Source organism: Chroicocephalus ridibundus, chromosome 10 (assembly GCF_963924245.1).
Source record: "Chroicocephalus ridibundus chromosome 10, bChrRid1.1, whole genome shotgun sequence".
Taxonomy (NCBI): domain Eukaryota; kingdom Metazoa; phylum Chordata; class Aves; order Charadriiformes; family Laridae; genus Chroicocephalus; species Chroicocephalus ridibundus.
This window is the reverse complement of record NC_086293.1, coordinates 13908552-13924943: the sequence shown is the minus strand read 5'-3', so window position 1 is coordinate 13924943 and position 16392 is coordinate 13908552. Positions and strand designations below refer to the sequence as shown.

The 16392-nt window shown below is 42.6% G+C and overlaps 1 protein-coding gene across 7 annotated transcripts in view; it reads right to left on the bottom strand.

Annotated features, from left to right (window-relative positions):
- FOXP1 (forkhead box P1) overlaps positions 1-16392 on the bottom strand; it is a 389122-nt gene that overhangs the window by 167471 nt on the left and 205259 nt on the right. Inside the window, exon 1 of one of the 7 annotated variants that reach the window (XM_063347900.1) lies at positions 8259-8357. The exons of the other annotated variants lie outside the window; for them this stretch is intronic. The gene's annotated coding sequence lies outside the window, so the exon portion shown is untranslated. Of the gene's footprint in view, positions 1-8258; positions 8358-16392 lie in introns of those variants that run through there. 7 annotated transcript variants of the gene reach the window in all.

Genomic DNA, 16392 nt, shown 5'->3' with positions numbered 1-16392 from the left:
TAGGAGGTTAAACCCAGAGACTCATGCCTTGACTGTCATGATGCCCAATGGCAAACAGTGGGTGGCACGTCGCCACCACGTAGACCACACCCAACGGAGGAAGGACATACTAAAGAACTGGTAGAAGGTGCCTCCAGCAGGTACCATGGTGAAAAGAGATGCCAAAACCAGTGTGCCCAAGTAGTAAAGAAGTACATTTCATTCTCCAATGCTTCTGATGCAACAAATTGACTAAAAGCGAGAACCTGGATAAACTGCTAAGGAGGGTCAGAGAAAGCACCAACCAAAGCTCCAAGATGCCTCTGACAGCAGCAAGAAGAATGTGCACCACTGAGGAGCAGATCTATCACTGCCTGATCACGATTTGTTGGCTTGCCCTTCTGAGCGAAATATCTCCAGGACACGGAAAATAATTCACAACGAAACTGGTCAAGAAATTATTTACTGTCTGTGGGATTGCAAAATGCTGCTGGAAAGAAACAACAGTAGAAATTGCTACAATTTTTCCAACCTGTAGGACTGAGAAAAGGAGCATTATTTATAGTATTTGGTCACAAAAAAAAGATCATAGTTCTTGAGAACCTTCTCTATGACAAATTTCTTTCTCCATTTTACCTTTCAAAGTACCCCAGCCAGTTGTCCTGGCCCCTCCACTGTCTGTACCCACCCTACGTAACATACCCAGCAGAATCGGCAGCAGCCATCACAGCAATGGAGCTGGAAACAGAGTTTGCAAAGAGAACATCAAAAGAGGAAAAAGAAAATTGTGATGGTTGGACTTTCAAAAAATTGTTTTAAAAGCAGAAGCAAATTTTGCTTTAAGAACACCCATTCATGGGCAGTCAACTTCAATATACCTTCAACTGGACACCAATACAAAACAAATCCACTTTGCTATAATGCCTCCAATAGAAAACAGGATTTTCAAGGGAGAAAAGATAAAACTGTTTATTTCTTCACTGTAGTCAAATGTGAGTTGACATAAATAATCACAGTTTGGTTTGATCATTAAGCATCATGTCACGAAAATCAACCTGCGAGAGCTTTCTGCAAGAATGATTATTATTTGTCTTTTTGAGCACACCTAAATGAGCTGAGGTGATAGTACACTGAGAATGGCTGAGATAATTGTCTCTCTTCAGCACAGAGGAGCGGGCCTTACAGAAGCCTATTAGTGAAGTCTGTCATTCAAAATTGTGAAAGAAAAAAGCAAAGCAAGGTTGACTTTATGCAACATGATTAGGTTCTGTGGGAGCTAAACTGAAGCTTCAGGTCTAGTACCACAAACTGTGATTCTGGTCTGATTACAACCCCAAGTAACCAAAATAGTGCTGAAGAAGCTGTTCTGCATAATGATTTACTATAAGAAATACAGTGCTCCACAAAAGCTTCCATGACATACAAGATACCATGTTCTGACTTAAATTTAATGGCAAAAGAGCACATTCATCTCATGCGTTCTAAAGAGCAGAATGACTCTCATATCAATTCTTCAAAGGAAAATGTGTTTTTACAGATGGTTTCTTACCAGTGTAAGTATCTACCTTTTTTTGTTTTTTAAATAAAAATTCTACGATATTTCACATTAGAAGGGACAGGGAATTACTTTTAAGATTATTAAAGGTGACACAAGATGTTTTTTACCTATGAAGGGACCAAAGCTAAGCTGCTGTATGAACAACAACTTGTAAAATTTTATCCTGAAATCAAGGAGCACAAAATAAAAGAAACTGTTCTTATACGACTTAATGTCAGCCTGGTTTAAAAATCTCACAATGGTAATCAGTTTCTCAAGATTCCCATCTTAACCTGCACAAAACCTTTTCTAGCTTTGATGCACAGTCAAATACAAAGCCAGAGCCGTACAGTTTGGCCGATCTCCTCGGTGAATATAGTATGTTCAAGGTAGTGGAGTAAAATTTCAGTGGAGTGGAATCAAAGCAAGGAACTCCGTCAATAGAAGGACAACAGCTAATCATCTTCCAGATGACTTGCACAGAAGTAGGGGAGAGCTAATTTCTTAAGGGCATGGTCAAAATTGAAAAAACATAGGTCGGATGTGAACTTTGGCTGAATCAAAATGATCTGAGGACTCCAGTGTCGGTGTTTTGAACTAAAAAGACAGAACCTGAAGGAATCCTAATTTTGAAAATGTTCTGTGCTAATCCATTAAAAAAAAAAAAAAAAAGAGAGAGAAAAAAAAGTCCATAACATCACAAAGACCAGATGCTGCAGATACACATCTCAGCTCCACTGGACTCTTTAGATGAGCAAGGTTAAGCATGGAGATTAGTAGGCAGGAGGTGGGCACTGAAGTGTGCAATTTCTGCAATTCTTCTCGTAGTGTAGTTTCTAAAGACTAAGCAGCATTGTTTAATGTCAGCATGAGGGAGGATTTACTGACTGAAGCACCCATCAGAATAAGGACCTACTGCAAGTCTGAAAGACTAAGGGACTGATATTCAGATGTATTTAGATGCCTCACCATCCATGGAGGCATCTGGCGAGACATTTTTAAGAGTCCTGAATAAGCACCAATCTACATCTTTAAGCATCTCATCACCTTTAAAAAACTACCCCTGGGGTCTTCTGGGCCTTAAAGTCTTTGCTTTAATATGCTTCCAGACTCAGCCTGGACTACACGTTCAGAATGTGGCTTGCGTGTTTCAAAGTTACTTCCAAAGCTGACAATTTTATTTCAGCTATTAGTACTTGGAGGTGTTTACAAATATATATATGCACAGAAAGATAATTCAACGTTTCTGTCCCCAGGGAACAGTGCTAGAGCAGAAATGTTGTCATAATATATCCCTTCTTTGTCACATTTGTGAAAGATTTTAAGCTAACAAAAAGTTCAGTCTTTATTCCAGGGCAGTTAATTAAGGTTGACCAAGTCAGGCAGAAGTAAATTAACTTAGCTGATCAATTATTTATATGAAGCAGAATAAATGCCCTTAAAGAACTTGGCCCAGCCATGAAAGGACATGTAAATTAAACACAACACAGATTCATAAAATGTATTTCTACTTTTACAGAAAGAAGAGTTAATGGTAAAATCAGTTTTAAGTAAGTGATCAAATGGCAAGATCTAGTCCTAAATTCTCCATCAGGCATACTATCCAGATGTGCATGGTTTATAAGTAAACGTTTTACCTATTTGTTGCAAGGAGCTCCCCAAAGGCAAGCTCAGGACTAACTTTAGAGCACTTCTCTGTATAATTATAAAAAAAAACAACCAAAAAACCCAAATGGTGTTTGGAAGCATTTCATGACAATGCAACACTGCAAAGGCAGGATTTTACCTCTTGAAAACAAAGTGTGCTCCAGAACGCGACCAGCAAGGCATTACACAAAGCACGAGCAAAGCTGCTTCCTACCTGCAAGCACAGGTACAAAAGCAACGCAGAAGCAGCCTGGCACTCCTGGCGCTGCCCGTTATCAGTAACAAGTACCTCAATAGCTTTCTCAGGAGACCACTGCCCAACTCACAGGTGGTCCCTTTTAGTCCTGGTATCTTTGGAGCAAGTGCCACGCAGGGAAAAACGCCTTGGGCTCCACACCCCACCATCACTTCTGAATTTTTCCAGGAACATGCTTTGACGGTCTCCGGCTGATGCTGGAACACCCATCTCCTCCAGCTGACAGCTTGTCTCTAGGTCAGTGAGGCGGCCAGCAGCACCGTCCCGCCATCCATGAGTTCAGTAAAAGAAAAAGAATTCACTAGTGGAAATTAAAAGCCTTGTGTAAGGTAAGGCTTTGATCTACCATGGGGGAAGGCGTACAGATGTTCAGCTGCTCATTTACTAAATTACACCATGTCACAATTAACTGTGAATCAGCCAGCTTCACATGAGCAGCTCGAGGGCTGCCACCACGCTAAGTACAGAAATAATGCTGGGGAGTCCAAACTAGCCAGGTGGACCAGATGACTTCTCTCTGCCTGTGTTTGTGGTTAGCACGACTATTAGAAAGAGCCATCCCAACATATGGCATGATTTAACTAAATCAGATCATGCTGAACTCACCAGCCTTTCTCAACTTACAAACCCCTCAGCTCTCGTCATTGCAGATGGGTGAATACCCGTCATGCTTTTAGAGTTTTCAGTAGCCGTCATTTATCCTGCTGACAGGGTGTATTTTAGGTATAATTATGTACTAACTAACTATAGATCAACTGTCAGTACATTAGGGTACTTTTTGGATAAAACTTCGTGCTTACCCCTTTGAAGGCCACTCGCCTACACAGTACTGGTGGTTGCCGAATTGTGCAGGAGTATGAGAAAGGAGAAGGGGATTCAAAGAGCAATTAAGGATGATCTTTAAGAATCAACCAAAATAGTAAGGCATGGAGTGAGTTAGGCTCTGCTGTCCTGAAAAGCGATGCTGAGTCACGTCTGACAGCGGTGTTTGGAGGAGGAGAGGCAAACCTGGAGCAAGGCAAGGGAGGAACATGCACGGTATGTGTGGAAAGAGGAAACAAAGAGACAGCAATGAGGTGAAATCCTTTGATATTTCCTCAGCTTAAAGAGGTAATTCAATGCATTAAAATGGATCCTTGAAATTTCAAAGGATGAAACTCGCACAACAAAGATTGTCGAGAGTGCTATTTTCTAGGATTAGAACAAAAACGTATTGGGATTTGCTATATGATCTTACATCGCTGAGCAAGACTGTATACTTGCTGTTATGCAAGCACCATCTTCCAATAGCGAATTTTCATAATTATAACAGAAAGGCGTAAATTTTCTAATGCATGGCAGTTCAAAAAGTAATCAAGAGAATGAGCCTGAGGGCTATTTTAATGTATGCAAAGCTAGTGACCCACAGTAAATGGGAGGTAGGCTTCAATGAATGCAAAGTAATGCACACATACTAAAGACCTGGTCTGATGAGGGACGGCTAAAATTAACACCCAATTAATTTCCGAATTGACAAACAAATGAAACCCATAAATCTACTTTCTCATTAATTTTCTTGTGGTATAATTTAAAGCAGTAATATGAGGGCAAAAACTGAGCATTATCCATCATAAATATCAAAAAAGATAGCACTGTAACACCATAAATTATGCATATTACCTGTTGTTAAAAATGATTAATGTATTATCAACTTTATCGTGCACTGTATATGTCTAGACGTATCTAAAATCTGAAATTTCATTTACTGCTTAGGAAATCGAGGGTCCAAAGGAAATGGGATTACCCACAGCGCATCCTCGGCTTTGCCTCCTGCCACAGGCACAGCCCTGGTGCTCTCCTCTCGGCTGGACTCGTCCCAAGCCTGGGGTTGGCAGAGGTTGAGCACATTGCAAAGGTGATGTGCCGAGCCTCCCCGGGGAAAGGAAACAAATCATGCTGCTCCTGGAGCATCCCCATTGAGACAAACCACATCTCCCGCACCCGGCTCACAGGGGGCTGCTCCCCTTCCCTGCCCTCCCGATGAGGGGGGAGAGCTACTTGGTGATGCTGATCTGTGGGGAGGGAGGTAAAAAGGAACAAGGAGGAGGAAAACATGAAGCCATAACTCAATTCAGTGAGTGAAAAGCCAGTGCTTTCCAAATGTGCTTGAGCACATCACCTTGGCCAACAGGAGAAGAATGTGGGTTGCCTTACGTACTCCCTGGGGGTCACTCCATTGAGAAGCTGAACTTCCACCAACCTGAACATCTAGCAGAGTTTAAGTCCACTTGCCACCCTCAAGTCTCCTAAGTAGCTAGCTTCACCTACTCCTACTCCTTGTCTGGATGCAAGCTGCCACAACTTTTTATTTATTTAGCTGTATACAATGACACAACCTCTTTCACTGTTTGTGTGCGTGCCTTGTACTGTCTGGGTTACCTCTTTCCAGCAGCAGCGTGTACCATTAGGGCCACGGGAACCTGAAATCATTTGGAGGCAGCTCAGTGAAAGGCTGACTGATACTCTGCAGGAGCTGAAATTTAAGACGGCTGTGGTGAAGAGAAGGGAAGGAGAGTCAGAAGCTTAATCCCACTTGTGCCACACTGACTTATTGTGAAATCATGGTCAAACAACTTAAACTTCGTAGAGAATCAGTCATTGCAGTTACCCCTAAGGAAATCTCTTCTGCTGAGGGTTTTGCTGACCACAAACAGTAAGAACAGAGAACAAGCAAATCCAAGGAAAATTAATTGAAACAGACATTAAAAGGTTACCATTTGCTCTGCTCAAAAGAGCTAGAGCTGGTCCCCAGGAAAAGCTAATGCACCAAAACATACCAAGCTGTGAAGGTAACAGGCCTCACTCCTTTCCTTGAAGTAAGACCCAAAGCATTAGGCAAAGATGATGGACAACTCAACTTCTCCCTGAATGAGCTTTTTGCATCCTCCCTTCATTTTAAAGATCCATACAGAAGTTACTCCCAGTCTCACCTTGGATAAACAAACCCCTTTTACAAAGCCAGCTCTATCTCAATCTACGACTCTCAGCTTGACAGCTATTAAAATCCATATTCAGCATGAAGCTCATGCCATAGCTGCATAAAAGCTCTAGAGCTGGGCCACTTCCAAGCGACTGGCAAATATGATGTAATCATTTACATACCATCATCGGCAGAGTGAGGTTCCTTCCTCTCTCTTGGGGAAAACTGTCTTTCAGCCGTGAGCTTGACAGAAATCATCTTTACCATCACTGGGATCATCGTTTATTTGGAAGGAAAGGAACGGTGGGCAGCAGCAAAATCCCAAACCAAACAAGAAACCATACTTCATTGTACCATATGACTCTGCAACTGCTACTGTGTGGACATGAGCCCCATCAGCACTAGAGGAAAAACCCCTCCAGAAGGAAGGACACTTAACCGCAGCACGGTGAGGCAGAGAGCGGCTGCAGAGCTGCCTCGGTGCCGGTCTCGCGGCTGGTGTCTCTCGGGAGGTACCCACCTGCACAGCCCAGCCCAGGCACAGCAGCGTGCGGGGCTCCCCGCGGTTTCGGGTAAAACAGGAACAGAAACTGCCAAGGTATTTCTCACAGCTCAGGACTTATTTGTTTGTATGCACACTGCTCTGAGCTTCAACATAAACTCTCACAGTCTGCCTCACAGAAAAACAGGAGAGACTATTCAACCAAGCAAAAAGACAAAGTTGCATTTAGTAAACAGTCAGTTTACACTAGACAGCAGCAGCACCACTACAATCAGATGATATCAAACCTTGCAAGACCAAGTGCTGGCTGTAGATGAATTAGACTCCCACCCTCCACGCTTATCTCCATTAAAGTGTTTCTGAAGTCTCTACCAGCCTCCAGAAGTCAAAAACCACCTCAAAGCCAGGTGCAACTTTGCAATACTTCTGCACAATACAATTTTCACTTCACTATTTTCACTTAGTTTAAAGCAGCGAAGGTTTGATTCATCGCAGTAACATGAGTCAATTAATGACCAGGTTGCGCACTTACACACTTCAGGTACCTCCTGCTTCCCCTCCAGCCCCGACATCGCTCTAGTAGCCAAACCGAATAATGTGTTTGGACCACTGGTGCGAGCTAGCGAATACAATATATCACATTTTTGTGCATATTTTGTTGCTTGCTTTTCCAAGGGATGAAAAGGACAATTATTTAATTTTACCCTTCAAAAGCTTCTTATAAATGTATATTCAAGGTATTTTAACAGCTTAATTCACATATAAAGAAACAGACACCACCTTCATGCAAAAAGAGTTGACATTTCTTTCTCAAGGTCACTCTAAGAGAGTTTACCCCCTTTGTGTGCAAAGCCCTAACAATTTACTGTTAGTGCTAACAGGTCCTGCCTGGCATTTGAAATCCAAGCCCTATTCAGAAACAATAACAAACAATAATTCTGAAAAACAAAGATGGTGTGAGTGAATTTTTCTTGCTCATTTGCAAAACAACCCAAAAGCAACAACTGCCAGGATGGCGCTCTCTAATTAGGACTCCCAGAAACCAAAGAGCAAACCAGCCAGCATACAAAAATTAGCAGATGTAAACGCAGTTTTCCAGTTATAAAAAGAAGAAAAGCAGCTCTGTCATCTCACTCACAGGAGGAGGATCAACAGAGCGCGTTTTTAAATTTGGTATTTTCTGTCCATTCAAACGGCTCTGCTTCTAAAACAGATTTTCCTCAGATCTCCTCAGAAATAAAAGCGAAAGCTTTGCCTTTTCAAACTCCATCGAGGGCACATGCATCAATTAAAATCCAACATGAGAAAAGAGGGAAACCAAAAAGCTCCCGACCAAACGCTGACACAGAATGCAAGGCTGTACTTTTGGTGTGATTACCTGGTTCATAGCCCTATATCTTTGTCCTAGACCTTCTAACTCCTTGTTTGCTCCATGCAGGATTTTCTAGCCATCAGCCGTCTACCGCTGTGCTAGTCGTCTTGCAGGAGTGCTCTCTCCCTTCTGAAAAAAGCAAACAACTGGATAGATATCATTACACTAAGGAAATCTCTTGGAAAAACCAAACAACTTGCTAATCTTTCTAGCCCCTTCACCCAAGTTAAAGATAAGCAAAGCAAACCAAAGTGAGTTTCAGCCACATTCCAGGGACAAGCTCCCCTTTTTCTCCTTTATCAAAATCCCAGCATTTAAAGGTTTTTTTCCAGACCTTGCAGGATAAACTGCTGCTCACACCCGCAAACAAAGCAATATTTGTTTAATAACTGATTGCTGCCATGGGTACAGTAAACAAGGGGCCCAGCATTTGTGTTTATGAACAAACACATCATCTTGCAAGAGCAATTTAACATTAACCAGGTGGAATAATCAACAGATTTCATAGGTGACACTCGGGGCAGGACTAATGTAAACAGAGCAGGGAGGAGAAAGGGGCCACTCTTAGGGAATCAAGGTTGAGGCAAATGCATTACAGAGTAAACAGCTGGGAAGAACTCAAGACAAACAAATAGTCATTCTTCTGACATTTCGAGAAGCAGAAAGGTTGTACGTTACATACATCAGCTGCTGACCACCATGAAATCAAACCAGTTGGGGACCAGGCCTTCTTGTTTACACAGTGCCATGTTTGCTTATAAACAACAATTTGCTGTTACCAACCTCGCATTACTCATTGCATAAACGAGCAGATCAAGTGAAATCCTGTTAACTCTTCTGTGGATTGAGGGTTTTTTTCCTCCCCTTCTACAACAACAAACAAAAAGCCTTTGCAGTCTTGCTGTGCAACCTCAAGACAACAGGCAGCAGGGGAAAATACGTAGCTGTGCATCTGTTCTGATAAAGGGTAAAGAAAGGAGTTGAAAACACTTGAAAGTGTTTTACAAAACAAGATTTACCGGCCAAACCAGTGATGTAAAAGATCTCTATTTACATTTTTTTTTTAAAAATCAGCAACTGCAAAAGGTGGGATGCAAAAATTTTCATTTCTCCCCTAGAACAAACATGCAAAATGATGGCTTTCTACACAACTTAATCTGCCCAGCATGACCATGTACATGTGTGATTTTACATGCACACATCCATGCCCATGCCAGCCCCCTGCCCCGTAGCACTCTCTACGCAGCAACACGCAAGGCCAAAGCAGCGAGGCTTGGTTCAGCCCTCTTCCTCCTCCTTTCTCTCTACCATGCTCAGCCCTCGTGCTTCTGCCTCCCCATCACCATTCTCTCATCTCTGCAGATTTCCCCAGCTACTTTTCGTTAACCCAAGCAGGGCCAGAAGCCCCTCTAAGGTGGTCTTCTCACAACTGAAACCTCTAGACCCCAACTGCTCCCCATGCAATGTCCACTCTTGGCACGAAGGCACTGTGACATTAGCCTTCACGGTGCTCAAGACGCCAAAGTTCCCCGTGTTTGCCTCCTTCCAGAAAACCTTTCCTTTCCCATCTCTTATTCCCATAACGCTCAAGAAGTTACCCATCAAAACGCTCCTCCAGGGAGATTTCTGCAACTTTTCTCTCCTGAGCATGGATTTCGGGAAAGATCTGAAGTCCAGGGAGACAAGATGAATGGTCCTATCGGTGGGGTTAATCCAGGGCTCTGGGTTACATTCCTGCCCTGACACAATCCTTGCGTGTGACCTCCGGAAATATCTTCATCCCTCTCCTATGTAAAATAAGCCCTTTAAGATGCTGCACTAGTCAGATAGGGATAGAAGACGTAATTGTGGTCTATACCCCCGGTCCTTTTATTCTCCCAAATACACTGTGGCCCCTACCTGGTTCGCCACTACCTTCTGATGAGCACCAGCACCACCACCAAACACTGAGTAAAATCATCCCACTTTTGAATATATGAAGCATCCAAGGGCACAGCTGGCCCTGCCACTGATCTCCCCTCCCTCGCCATTTCACGTGCAAGCAGCATGGTGGCCGGAAGCCTCCCGGCTCATCATTTTTTCACAAGTGTTAGAATAGTTGGTACTTTTCTTCACAGCAAATCCTGGACATCTATGTCTGGCCAAGAACCTCCGTTTTCCTTTTCAGAAAATGTTTAGCCTTTTGATGTAAAAAAAAAAAAAAAAAAAAAAAAAAAGTAAGTTTCAATCCCATGAAATCAGTACAACCTACTAATAAGACAGGTATTTAAATAAAATCCAAATGCAGTATTGTTCAGGCAACCTTGTATTTTTTAATACATCAGGTTGACAGCATAATAGCAGGCAGGATGAAAGGTGCGACTTGAGGACAGGGTTGGCATCCGCACACCAGGAAAACAGAAGTGCTGCCCCATTTCCTGTGCTTCAGCAGAATATTTCTGATGTCTGGGGCTGCCGGGGACTTAACTCTGAATTAATGATTACACACAATACCCTCCTTTCTCCCCTCCCTGCAGGACAGCGAGGGCCAGCCTCACCGAACAACTGTGGGCAGGCAGGCACGGGTCACGGGGGATTTAGATATTGCACAGCAGCTTCAAAAATTTAGACAACGCAACCTGAAGGCTTCTGAAAACATCAAGCTTCACATAAAAGTCCTGATATTTCCCTACTCAAGACAACTGCTCTCACCTCAGCCACGCTGCCTGTTCCACGCTCCTTTTCCAGCACGTAAAATCACAGTTTATTCGGTACAAAGTAACTACAGTATGATAAAAACTATAAGCATATCATTCAAATGCTTTATTGGTCAAATAGATGGATGCTTTTATTAGTCCAACCTTTTTTGTAATGGAGTGCCACTGATGACCCAGTGTTAGCCTCATTCCCTGCTATTAATCACACTTCTAAGAGCTCATTTTGCTTTAAAATCTTAAGAAATTGCTATAATTTAAAGACATGGTGTCTACATAATGGGAAATGCTTCACAGATTGTATCATTCCATATAACACAGAATTTTTATGGCAATGCTGACCACGATACCAAGGTATTACAAAACTTGAATAAAATATTTTATGAAGAAAATCTAATGTAAACTTCCTTTTGCATTTCTGGTTTGCTACATCCGTAATGTTTTAATCACAGCCTTTTGGGAGTTGCAGTTTTCAACTGTATGGGGCTTACATAGATTAACACTAAAAAAACACTCCCTGAACAAATATAAACAAAACAAAACAGAATTAAATTAAAATTAAATAAAATAAAAAGGACGGACCATGAGAGAAAGACTGTTCAAGCTATGTTTAAACAATTTAACACAAGGGATTTATCCTTTCATCAACTATATTATCTCTTTTCTGCACAGGGAAAACAGATGATGTTTACTGTGAAAAACTTTTATGACAAAGTGGAAGCATTTTAAGAATTTACCTACACCAAGAATTAAATTAATATAATGATGGTCTTAACCCATATTATTAAAATGTACTTTGCAAAATGTTTTGACAATGTTGACTGCTGCAGGAGGGAAAACACATTTAAGACAATTTCAGCCAAATGCAAAAGCAGAAGCCTTCCATTTTTCAAATGTAAAGTAAAAAGCATCTTTAAACATCTTCTTAGGAAAGAAAATGCAGTGCAATTATGTTACATGGTGCACACAAAAGCATGTTCTTTTCCTCAGTTCTCTAAAAAGATATTAGTACCTCCTGGCCTTAGGAATACTATGTGTAAATCACATCATATTCAGAGTGTCTGAATTAATTATAATAGGAGCTGGAGAGAAATGTTAACTTTCCAGGTTGTTGCTAAGGATTAGCCCTTGTTTACAATTCTGTATTTATAGAACAAGAAAAATTTGTCAAATGAAGGGCAAAGAGGAACGCAAGAACACAAATTTAGCTTTGATTTCAAAACAAATCAGATCTTGCAACCGTTCCCTGAAAAGAAAACCAGTTTTTAATGTGAAGATGCAAATGAGTCTCAGAATATAAAAATGTTTTATAATTCTTTGCATTCAACACTACTAGATGTTATTTAAAGAATTTATGTTAGCATTTCTCATCCTCACGCAGCAAGTCCAAGATGCTGCAAACAGCATCTATTTAAAATGGATCGCGTTTCTATGGGGCACTGGGTAGCTGAGGAGGCTGAAGCAGAAGCCAGCAGTGGGTACGGCCCCCAGGCAGCAGATTTGTAGGGGTTCATGGACTACTCCAAAAGGGTTCAAGACAGCATGCTGGGAGGAACAAGCCCCTTGCCCTCAACAGGCTTAATGCTGGCTACGTGGAGGTCTGCATCTCCATCCAGAGGGCAAGTCATGAATCTCAAAACCATCGTAAAAGACAACGTTGGCTCCCCCAAACGTGATATGAACAAACCACCTTTTAAGAAGGGCACTCAGGAGCCGAAGAAAGGTTCCACTGTGCAAAACATGGCGTTCCTGGAGAGCAATGCAAGGATGGGTGGCTCAAGGCTCAAAGCCCATGGGAAGGGTCCCAATGCGCAGAGTGCCCAAGCTTTGCAGGGACTTGCAGGTCTCGGGCACCTTGGCAAAACTGGCCAGGGAAGTTTATACTGCTGTCGTCACTATTCGGAGGATAAAGAAAGCACTTCGGCCTCCAGCACTTTCATTTCTTTTCGCAAACAAAGGCACACCCGCTACAATTAAGTTGCAAAACCATTTTCACTAGGACTCCTTGTTTTCACACACTTAAAACCTTCTAAGACCTGCAGTCCCTCTCGTGCTCCCATCAGTGTGGGCTTGTGTGTGGAAAACTAAGCAGGCACTCTTTAGTGGTTTCACTTTACGGAGAAGCAAATGGAAAAATGCTTTTTCCTATTAAAAAAAAGTAACCACCAACTTCTAAGCAGGGTGACTTGCAAAAATGCTGAGCACCCACAACTGAGAGCATCTAACCCCTCTCAAGAATCAGGCCCATAATACAATAAGAAAAATGCACTTAGCTAAGCTTTTGTGGAAACATACACAGTCTCCTTGCCTTGCCCTGTCCAAGGGCTACGGTTATCAGATTACAGCTAGGACAGCATGATGCTGAAGAGAAACCATACACGTGCCTGTGAACATTGGTGCGCAAGCTAACACACGTACACACCCTGAAAGTACCCAATATACCAGTTGAGCACCAGCCAGACCAGAGTAAGTGGTACAGAAGAGGTGCTTTCCTCCCCAGATTTGTCTTGATGTTTTCTTTCCCAGGAACAGCTCCAGTCTGGGTCCAGAGCACGGATACCACCCCACTACATTTCTGTGCTGGAGATACATACGTACTGCACATGTTGCTCAACAGCCACATGCTCAACAGTGACACATGGATCCCAAGCACCCAAAAATACAGTTGGTCCTCACCACACTGTCCCAATAGAGGGGGAAAAAAAAGCATGAATTTTTTCCACCTCAAAATTTCATCCTGTGCCTGAGAAAACTCCCTAAAAAAGCTCTGTCGAAACCGATTTGTTTCTACTCACCAAAAAAAGCACATATGCCTACTTTTGAGTTAGGATGCAGGAAGCCAAGCTCTTAATCCCTCTTCTGCATTCACCCATGGCTGAAGAGCAATGCCCATCTCTGAGCAACCAGCAGAGATGGCTGGGAGAGGGAGAGGCAACAGCAGAGAGGAGCAACTGAACACCCAATAAGTCTCTCCAGCTTGCCTCGGACAACAGCAGCCAGCAATCGTGAGCACTCCTGTTGTTGCCCATATCTTTCCCATGCATGATGCCAAGGCAACAGAGAGCTTCCCAATAAACAGTGCTGTGGCTCCATGACCTCTCCAAAAGAAGCTGTTTGGCCTTGGACTGGAAGGGTCCATCACTGCCAAGCTCGGCAGAGGTTGCTCCGTGCTTCTGGAAGTGTCCTTTCTGGTGCTGAATCCCCAGCAGCATGTGGGGCTGTTTACAACCAGCGATGTGTGTTTAATGTTCAAAATCTGCACAGAAGACAGTATTTGAACATCTCCAGCCACATGCAGGTGCATCGTCACACAGATGTGCTGGCTCCTGAACACTGTAGAGCCAAGGCATGTGGCTTCCTGTTCCAAGGGCTTGTGAAAGAGAAGGATACACTCTATTTATAATCTATTCAAGACAAGACTATTCAATGTCAGGATGTGCCGTAAGAGGGTAATTTGCACCCTAAACTGTATTGTACGATACTGCAGTCACAGACGGTATGATCTCTTCCTTTGGATTAAAACTGTTTGCACAAGTCAAAGCAGAACAAGGAGAGTAACAAAACATACAGTGTATTTTGTTCTACACTGCAGCCACATATTTCAACTGCCTCAGCCGAATTCTTAGAATAAACACAGCTTTAGAAGAAAACAGCTAGAATAAAGAGCTTCTGGAAAGTTCCTACTGATTATGCATGCAAGAATTCTGCTACTGCTTCCTCCCATCATCTGAAAAATAAACCAAACACCAAATTTCCACAACTATCTACAAAAGTGCTATTTTTCTGAAACATGTTACAATACTATCTGATGTCTGCAAGTTGTAATGAATGCATCTTGTTTTGTGAAATACACAGAGGAGCTCAATTAAATGAACAACTCTAAAGGAAATAGAGCTGATAAAGGAATTAATGCTCTGTGTGCCAGATCATAACATAACATCTAGGATAACAAAACCATATCAAACATGCAACCGCCGAAGACTTAAAAAAATGAAATAAAAAAGTTAAATCCTAAAATATTTTAAGCATGTACAATTAAGATGTGCAAAACTTATTTTATAGGATTGAGAGGGGAGCATGAGCAGCAGCAAAGGGATCTCTTCTAGCTGTTGCTTCAAGACTTATTAAATACACAGAACATTTTACAAACGATCTCTGGTGATCCACTCTGTTCTCATTGCCCAACCTGTATTTTTCCAAAAATCAAGCTAATCCCATTCCCTAGCCATCAAGGCGTGGCTGAAATTATTTCACAAGTCTGAGTTTCCATCTTGGTCTCCTTTTTTTATTTTTCCCTTCCCTGCCGTGTGCCTGCGCCTCTCGGGCTGCCCACACGCTGGAAGAGAGCCGCCAGCCCTGGTGCCTGCTCAGGCTGCCTGCAGACACCACACCGGTGGGAGCACAGATTAGAGCTCAGCCGGAAAGGAGACATTGAGGGTTCTGCAAAACCTCGCACATCGGCTTTTCTCCTTTTGCAGTTGGCGTGTGAACTTGTAACTCGGAAATTGCAAGTTCCCACCAATTTTCTGGCAACTTGAACGTAATTTTTAGGAAAACATAGTATGCGGCTTTTGGCACACGGAACTACGCGCTAAGACTTTTCAGACAAAATACGAAAAGGTGATGGTCTCACAAGCCTTTAGGGGCTTGCTGGATGAAACATGGGTTTGGAAGACAAGAGTACAAAATTATGACTCCAACAAGCAGTAATAAAAATCTATGTTCGAACAGCTCCACAGACACTTACTCACAAAATGGGCATAATATCTGCATACAGAACAGCTAAGACAATGTGATGTACCCATGGTTATACACCATATAGCAAATTGGGCATCTAGAGATATCTAAAACAGTCTTTCCCATATACTTTTGACTTAAAAGGCAAGACTATAGGCACTTTTGGCAGCCTTGAACATCAGTATACTCAGGGGAGAGGAGGGAGGAAAATACTTTAAATTACAGAGATGCTAATCTCCCACTTTTGATGTGTCCAGCTATTAGTCAAGTTGCTTCAGCAAAACATCTGGCCTGGGCCACAGGCCTTGTGAGCACCGCGAGAAGCTCTTGGTCAGGCTGCGGCCTCATCGTGTCAACGCAAGAAACACCCAAGCTTCCCCTGCTCCTCTGGCCATGGACTGCATGTGGTTTATGTGCATCTCTTCCTATCACCTTGCCACTAGCAAAGGCTACTGCATCCCTCTCTCCTCTTAGAGATGTGGATTTAGCACAGTATTTATTCCTTCCCTTCTTTAAGTAAGACCTTTGGTAGAGGTATGAAGCTAGAAGAGCTTCTCCAGAAACATCACTCCCAGGACTGCTGACCTGTATAGAGTTTCCAATGGCGAAGATCTTGTGGGTGGTAGCCATGATTACCACCACGAAGGGATATAAGGGAAACAGTACGGACAGCGTCAGAGCTTCATACGCCACAACCAACAGCTTCAACA